This window comes from Octodon degus, unplaced genomic scaffold (genome assembly GCF_000260255.1).
Source record: "Octodon degus isolate 3935 unplaced genomic scaffold, OctDeg1.0 scaffold00243, whole genome shotgun sequence".
Taxonomy (NCBI): domain Eukaryota; kingdom Metazoa; phylum Chordata; class Mammalia; order Rodentia; family Octodontidae; genus Octodon; species Octodon degus.
The window spans coordinates 2,389,890-2,398,395 of NW_004524819.1; the positions used below are offsets into that span (position 1 = coordinate 2,389,890).

General features: G+C 37.3%; 1 pseudogene; it reads right to left on the reverse strand.

Annotated features, from left to right (window-relative positions):
* Positions 1-665: 665 nt before the first annotated feature.
* On the reverse strand, positions 666-1,378 carry LOC111813934 (annotated as a pseudogene).
* Positions 1,379-8,506: the final 7,128 nt, after the last annotated feature.

Sequence of the window (8,506 nt, forward strand, 5' to 3'; positions counted from 1 at the left end):
TCTTACTTGGAAAAGTCCTTCAGAGATTCTCACCTTTCTTTGGTATTCCCCTCCCTTTTGATAACTAAATAAATATGGGCCATACAAAAAAGATCTATATCTTATCATCCAGAAAATCTTGAATTCTGTTAGAGGGTTTTGGTCCCCCAAGAGGCCTAAAATTATACGACTTGACTCATTTATTTAAGCCTTCACCATCCACTCATTTAGGAGATTGCAGGCTTGATCAGTCTGGAATAACTAAGGGATATAGATGGCAATATGGCACTCAGAAGTGGATTTGTCAAAAGAAATTTGGGGAAATAAGGTAAATCAAGAAAGAATCAAAATGCAGGTAAGGCTATTCATCAATTCTTCATGAAGAGAAAAAAGGAAAATAATGTAGAAAATCAAAGCCAATGTTGTACACAATTTGGAATGCAGTGTTTAAGAGGACAGTATTTTTGAAACCAAAAAGTCACATACTCTTACATAAGTTACTTATTTTCTCTGTGACTCACTTGTATATACGAAAGTGAGGATAAGAAACTTCGCATAGTTGTGAAGATTGAATGAGTTGAGGAAACACTTGAGTGTAGTGTATGCATGCTTATTAAACGTTAACACTACCATTATTTTTTAAATCATACTTTAATTTTCAAATGTAATGTATACATTCATAATTTTCAGTGAATTTTTAGGTGATCTTCAGGAATTTCTGGTTGAAATGCTTCCTGTAACCAGAAAATAGGCCTCACAATGCAGAAAACCAAGTCTGCCCTCTTGCTAAATATTTCCCATTTAAAAGTATCTGATATGATAGTCACTTCATTAACATAAATTTTGGCATTTATTTCTGTTAAGATTTTTTTTAATTCAGAAAATAAAAAGCCCTCTACACACACCAGGGTAGGTTATGGGTAGGGCAGATATTTGTACTTCTAGCTCAGACCCCCAGCTCACATGGTCTAGACCGTGATAAGTGGTTTGCAATAATGCCATGATAAAAATGGCTAACAGAAAAGTGGAAAAGCTGTGGGATGGGGGTAGATGCCGCCAATACTGAGCATGCCACAGGTGGGGGGCCATTTCATAACATTTCTTATTGATCAAGCCACAATGGACCCTCTTTGCCTGGAGCTCTACCTGTGCTCTTGATAAGATACATGGTGAATTCTGCATCCTACAGGAGCAGGCACTGGGTCACAGAATTTTTCTAGTTCCCAAGATTCAGCCTGTTCATGAAAACTTACACTGAGTTTTACCAGCCAGAATCCAAACTTCAGCTGGTGTGATATTGATGAAATTTCCCACAGATGGTGGCCCACATGGAGGGAGAGTCTTTATAGCTCTTGAAGGCTGCATCCTGACAGGTCCCAGTGGTCATCAGGTTGTCCATGTTGGGCTTCCACCTGGCCAGGGCACTGAGGCCAGTTTCACAGGTTGCCCTTAGGTTCCCTTGAGCTGATGGCAAGGGAAGGGGAGAGTTTGAGCAGATGCTGCCCATATCCAGCAGGTACTGCACTGTTACCCATTTTTATATATTTTATACATCATTCACCTATTTTTATATATTTATATGTGTTACTGGCAATGGATTTATGAACTAGCAAAATGACACACTCATGTCTGTGAACAATCAGGGAGAAAATAAAAATTATACCTTAAAAACAAAACAAAAACCACACCTAAAATCAGCTGTGTGCTCAGTAAAGGCATCTTGCTTCTTGTTGGGTAAATAAAGCCAAGGTATTTAAGCAATGATAACTGTGTGTTAACAGACTCAATTCTGGATCTGGGGATAATTTTCATGAGACTATCTGTACCTATTTGTTTGTTTATTTATTTATGTGTGTGTGTGTGTGTGTGTGTGTGTGTGTGTGTGTGTGTGTAAAGCTGTTTTGAATCAGAGTTTGTATATAGAGGAGTTTCACAGCTATGTATTTGATTTTATTTTGTTACTTGGAAAGATTCAGTATTTTTCAAGGAGTAGGCCTGTGAAGCCATGGTTGAGTGAGACCAACCTAACTAATTAATGAAGTTTATAGTAGAATTATCTCCTTTTTGTAACATAGGTATAGCATGGCATTTCCAACTTTTCTCATCAAAAAGAGGCCTTCAATAACATACGTAACAGGACTTGGGAGTCAGCTTGGGGACCTAAGTTCCTGCGTGACAAGTGCAAGGACCCAGGTTCGATCCCTGGCACCACATGCTGTGTTAGCCCTGGAATTCAGGTGCACTGAGCCAGCCACTGAAATTAGGCATCATGGCACATGCCTATAATCCACATGGGGAAGCTGAGACAGGAGGATCACTACCAGTTGAAGCTGTGTACTAAGATCCTGTACCAAATAAATAAACAAAAGATTTCTAAAAAGTAACATATGACATATGAAACAATCACATAGTTGCATCTACTCAGTTTCACATTTGGGTTCTTCCCAAGGTCTCTATGGTAGGCAGCAGGAGTTTTCTGTAGCACCTGATGATCATGGATCCCACCATGGCTCACCAAAATGTTGAACAAATTTCTTGACTCTAGTAGGGACCTTAAAGAAAAATGTTATTTATCCCACCCCAGCTACATTGTTCAACATAAATTTGGAGTTTTTTAAACTGAAGAATGAGTGTGACAAAGACTTCTATTTAATAATAGAACCCTAGGGGGTTGGGAGTATAAATAAGCAGTAGAGTGTATGCATAAGGCATGTAGTTTGATCCCCAGCACCACAAACAAAAGGATTCTTTCTTTATTTATTTATATTTTTTGGCTGGCTCAGGGTGCCTTAAGCATGGGTCTGGTGTGGCATGTGATGCTGGGGATTGAACCGCAGTCACTTGCCCCTGACTGCTTTTTCTCAAGAAGGTGCTTTAGACAACTGAGCTAACCTAGCAGCGCCCCACAAAGAAAACAACAAAAATCTCTGAAATTTAGCTAAGCTCACTGCTTCTAAAAATAAATGAATACATTATATGGCTTCCCTTGGATAAATACATCCAAGTTCTGGACAGTGGGGTTTGGTAAAACTGGTGTAGTCAACTTTTGAGAAAGTTGTTTAGAGGAGCTGATTCAGTTGATGAGTGGCTTTTTGCTTTCCTTTTATTCTCTTTCCTACATGGAATAGAGATATAAAACATACTTTCAAATCAGTGCAAATATAGTCTATCAAAGACAGAGGGAACAGACAGAATATGTTCATTTTTCCCTTTGCTACTTAGGCCTAAGTAAAAAAATAGATAAATTCCTGTCTCTATAGAGCAAAAATAATTTAAATTATTTTGTTTCCTTCAAGTCCTACCCCTTCCCTCACATACACACTACAAATGTCTCTGTTCCCATTACCACACAAACCCAAGAATCATTTTTCTAGCAGTGAAGTGGTGAGAAATGAGGGGAAGAATATTTTATGCATGGCTTTTTCTTATAGTATCTTATCTCTGTGATGCCCATGGTACCAACTCAACCCAATTTATTGTATGTACTAAGACATATATGGTACAATTACTATGGTTAGGGAGTCATAGTTTTCTCTATTAGTACATATGTCTAGCACATGTTTACACTCCTTGTGCACTGCTGGTACATATATAATAGTATTGTTATTAGTATGTACATGTGTATGTACATATGTATGTACATAGTATTATGGTGTCAAGATGCATCCACTTTCCTACAAATGACTCTAGTTTATCTTAATAATGAATGTGTAATAAGTGAAATTTTCTTTCAAGTCCACACTAAGATCAATGTGGGAGTAGGAAGGGAGGAAACACATTTGTTTGGCTACTCATCAAATACTCTGGAGATAAGAAAGAGCTGGCATAACCTACAGGACGTAATTATTCACTGGTGTTCAAGGGAATAATCAGGGATGTTACCAAGTCCTAGTGATCAGAAGCAAGAATTGCACTGAAGACTTCCAAAGCCTAAAAGTTTTCATAGAGTTATAGCTATGGCACTAGAGTGTCAAGATAGAGGAATACCAAATCATGGGTTCTTGGAGATTACATGCAGATTTGCAAGTATGAAGGGTCAGGTCACAGCCCTGACAAGTTGTGTTATCCTGTCTAAATTTAAAGTGTACTTATATGAGTAAAAGGGAAGTCGAGACTTAGCTGATCTTTTTTACATGTTTTTCCATATTTTTAGGACTACAATGGTAGTGAATTTCCATTTTTCATAGCCCAGACACCCATTTTGAATATAAGTTGGCCTTTCTCATGCCAAACACAGGATTTAGTCAGTTTTCTGCCTGCTCCTATTTCCTTCTCCTATGCTTTGACTTCCTCAAGCTGCTGGATACCTGCTTTACACAAAGCCTCTTTGTGAGCTCCTTCCTATAAGACAGCTGGATGCAGCCTGCCTTACTGTATGTACCTCACAGCATACATGCACGGTATTGTTATGCCAGTGACCACTTCTCAGTCACAGCATGACTCCATGAAACTTATACCTGCTTGTTTGCCCAAAAGCCTCCAAACCAAACTTCCTATTTTAGGGAACACTGCTCATGTAATGTCCTAGACCCCAAAAAAGGCTTGGGTTGCAGGTCCTGTATCTCTCTGCCACACCCCAACCATGCCCCAGGTTGAACACATGCTTCTTGGATGCCTCCTCCCCATTTCCTGTTGGCACTGTGGAGGGTGCTGCCCTCTTCCCTATGGGGCCTGTAAGTGGCATTCTACTTCCAGCATGCCACATGTTCTGTTGTGCTGGCTCCTTCATGCCTCTCCTGGGGACTGTCCTATGCATTGTAGTGTATTTAGCAGCACCCTCAGTCTCTAATCTACTAGATTCCAGTAGCATTCTCCTTTTTTCTCTCCTAAATTATAACAATCAAAAATGACTCTAGATATTGCCAAAAGTCTCACAGGGTGAAGAGGAGTGGGAAATTTCTCCTGCTTGAGAATTAATATTTGGAGAAAACAGAAACATCTCATGTAAGTTCAGTGTGAACTTGCTAATGACAAACACCAGCAATAATTTAAATGAACCACAAAAGCATGCCGAGTCAAAGAAATCTGAGTGTATGCACACACACACACACACTTTTTTTTTTTTTTTTTTTGTGGTACTGGGTATTGAAACCACACTCTTCACAATGAGCTACATTCCAGTTCTTTTTAAATTTTTAGACAGGCTCTCACTAAGTTGCTAAATTGCTCAAAATTAACATGGAGATAGATCTTTTGCAACTGGATAGGGAACCATGAGTTGGGGTGGGGGAAGGAAGGGAGAAAAGGGAATGTAATATTAAGATGTGTTAGGTACATGTACAAACTCCCCACAATGAATGTATTCATTATGTCTACCAAACAAATCCTAATAAAAAATTTAAAAATACAATAAATTGCCCAGACAGGACTCAAACTTAAAATCCTCCTGCGCCAGCCTCTCAGAGTGCTTACAAGAGTGTACCACTATGCCTGATTTGTAATGCTTCTTGAATCTGTGGAACCTTTTGGCTTAATTCATTTTTCTTCTTAATTTTTTATGTATTTAGTACTGGGTCTATAGAGTCTCACTAAGAAGGCACTTTAGTCCACTGAGCTATCTGGCCGGCCCTGTCCATTTTTCTTCTGCTGTAACAGGACACCAGAGATAATTTTATAAAGAGATTTATATCGGCTTATGGCTCTACATACTGAAGAAGTCCAAGGTAGGATGACCATGTATGATAAGAGGCTTGCACTACATCATATTATGGTGGAAAAAAAGGGGGAAGGAAAAGCAGGAACACATGAAAAAGGTAATACATAAGAGTCAGGCTTGCTTTGTAGCAAACAGGTCTCACAGTAACTGATCCAGTCCTGTAATAGTGAGAACTCACGCAAGAAAGGCATTCTCTTATGAGGGTTCTGCCTCTGTGAGCATAAGTACTGTAACCTTCTACTTGTTCCCATCTCCTGGCAAAACTGCACTGAAGAATCAAGGTTCCAACACAGGAACCATAATATTTTTGGTTTGAAAAGATCTTGGAAATTATTTTTCAAGTATTATTTTTGCAGAATACCTTCTTCTCATTTTGGGATTCTAATCACATATATATTTAACCTTGTCACTGTACTCAAGATTACTCTGTATTTTGTACCATTTTCTCTGTGCTACAAGCTGAATGTTTTCTTCTGGGTTTTCTTCCAGATTACTAAGTCTTTCTACTCATTTGTTAGTAAGTCCATACATGAATGTCTTATTTTTTTTTGTTTGTTTCCTTATGTTTAATTGTAGAATTCACATTTGGAGTGCTGGGGAGGTAGCTCAGTAGCATAAGTGCTTTTCTGGCAAGCGCACGGTCCCAAGTTTGATCCCTGGTACTGTAAAATACCAAACCAAAAAAAAAAAAACCCTTATATTTGGCTTTTTGTACTGACCACTTTTCTAAAAAAAACCCCTCACTCTCATGTATTAATTCCTTAAAATATTAAAATATTAGTTGCTAATATCTCTTGTTGAAAAGCTGTTCCATATGGCAGGTATATCTGTTTGGGTTTCCTTTCTCTCCCAAATTTTATTCTCATAACTTTTTGCTGTTTTGACAGGACCCTGATATTTCAAATGCTTTTTAAAATGTGCACAATTTTACCAAATTTTATGTCTATTCCTAGTGGTAAGGTGGTCTAAGAGATCATTAAGAATAGCCAGAACAGGGCTGGTGAGATAGCTCAGGGACTAAGTACCTGTTTAGACAAGCACAGGGACCGGGATTCAAACACCAGCACCACATGCGGCACTGGCCTTGCCACTGGGCATGCTGAGCCAGCCACTGAGTCTGGGCAACTGGGCGCATGCCTGTAACCTCAGTGCTGGGGAGGCTGAGACAGGAGGACCACTACAAGTTTCAGCTGCGTAGTGACACCCTGTAACAAATACATTAAAAAAAGAATAACCTAAAGAATAAAGGCTTACTTTGAAATGCATACAATTATACTTCACAATTTCCTCAGTTTCTAAAATGGCAATGTCATGGAAAAACAAGGGGAGGGAACTCTTCTAGATGGAGAGAGACAAGTGAAATAAGAACCTCATGCAATTTTTATTGACTCCCACTTAAGTGAACTAGCTTGTATAAGATATTTTGAGGAAAAAAAACTGAATATGAGTTGATATTAGAAAACTTTGTTAGGCAAGGTTAACACTATGATTATGTATAAAATATATAGAATCTCATTTTTAGAATTTGATACTTATGTATTTAGGAATTTCATCATGTCTAGCTAAAATAGGAAGAAAACAGCAAAGAATGAATGATAAATCTATGAAATATATACAGGTTATTATCTTAATCTTATTTTTCTGTATATTTGAAATATTTTCTAATAAAAGTTTTTAACCAAAACAAATTAATTTTACTAAATTTCACATTTAAAGGAAAATTTTTTGCTTTAATTTCTAAAATCTTATACTATCTAGTAATTACTGAGTAAATCAACTTACAAAGCATGAAGTTTTATCAAATTGGTTTAAACTTTTATATAGGTTTTAGACTCCTTATAGTGAGTAAAATAATTAACAAATATGTAAATATGACAAGTAGCTATATTACAATGTTATATATAACTTTAAACATTATTATATATAGAATTTTAATGAATTTTAAAGTAACTGTAGGACAAAACATTACAACAGAAAACTTTTCTATTTTAACAACCTTCATGCCCACAGGAAAAAATTCTGTAAAATCTTAAAATGTAAAATACTACTATTTGCATAAGCTTGAGCAAATTCCTTGGCAAGCCTGCTTCTCACTTGTACCTTATTTGGGGTAGAAAGCTTTCTATTTCCCTGATATGAAAGATATCACTTCTATCATAATAAATACGTATTATCCATATAAAATGAAAACAGAAGCCAGTTGAACTATATATAAGAATGCAGTTTGCCCTGACTACTTAAGGTTTTTCTCCTGTATTTTTAGAAAATAAATGCAGGCTAGACTAATGTCACCTTATATGTTCCATAATTAGGATTGTACAGTAACATGCTGAAGTAGTCATTGTTCACAGCTGTTAGAGGGACTGCTTATCAGAAGTCTGGTAACTTTATTGTAGGTTTTTTCTAGCAGAAATATTTCTGTATTTTCTCAACTACCCACACTCCCAAGAAGTTTGGTATGCATTTATATACAACAAAAATGTCAATTACTTTCTGGTAATTACTTTTGTAGGTAATTATTTAACTCTCTTGCCTAAAATCTGGTATTAAATTAGGGAAAAATAACCAAGATAAATCCAGGGCCTAATTACTTCAACATGTTTTCCTTGTAAACTAAGTTCTGTTGCCAAAATAAGGCACTTTGGTTGAAATAGAGGTCATAACGTGGCAGGCTAAATTTGGTCTGCTGTTATGGTTTGGTCCTAATTGCACAGGGGTGTGCACATGCACACACACTAATGATTTATCTACATTTTTTTCATTTATGTATTTGGTACAGGGTCTCATTAAGCAGCTTGGACTCATAGTGATCCTCCTGTTTTCAGCCTCCCAAGTGCTGGGATTACAGGCATGTGCCACCACACCCAGACT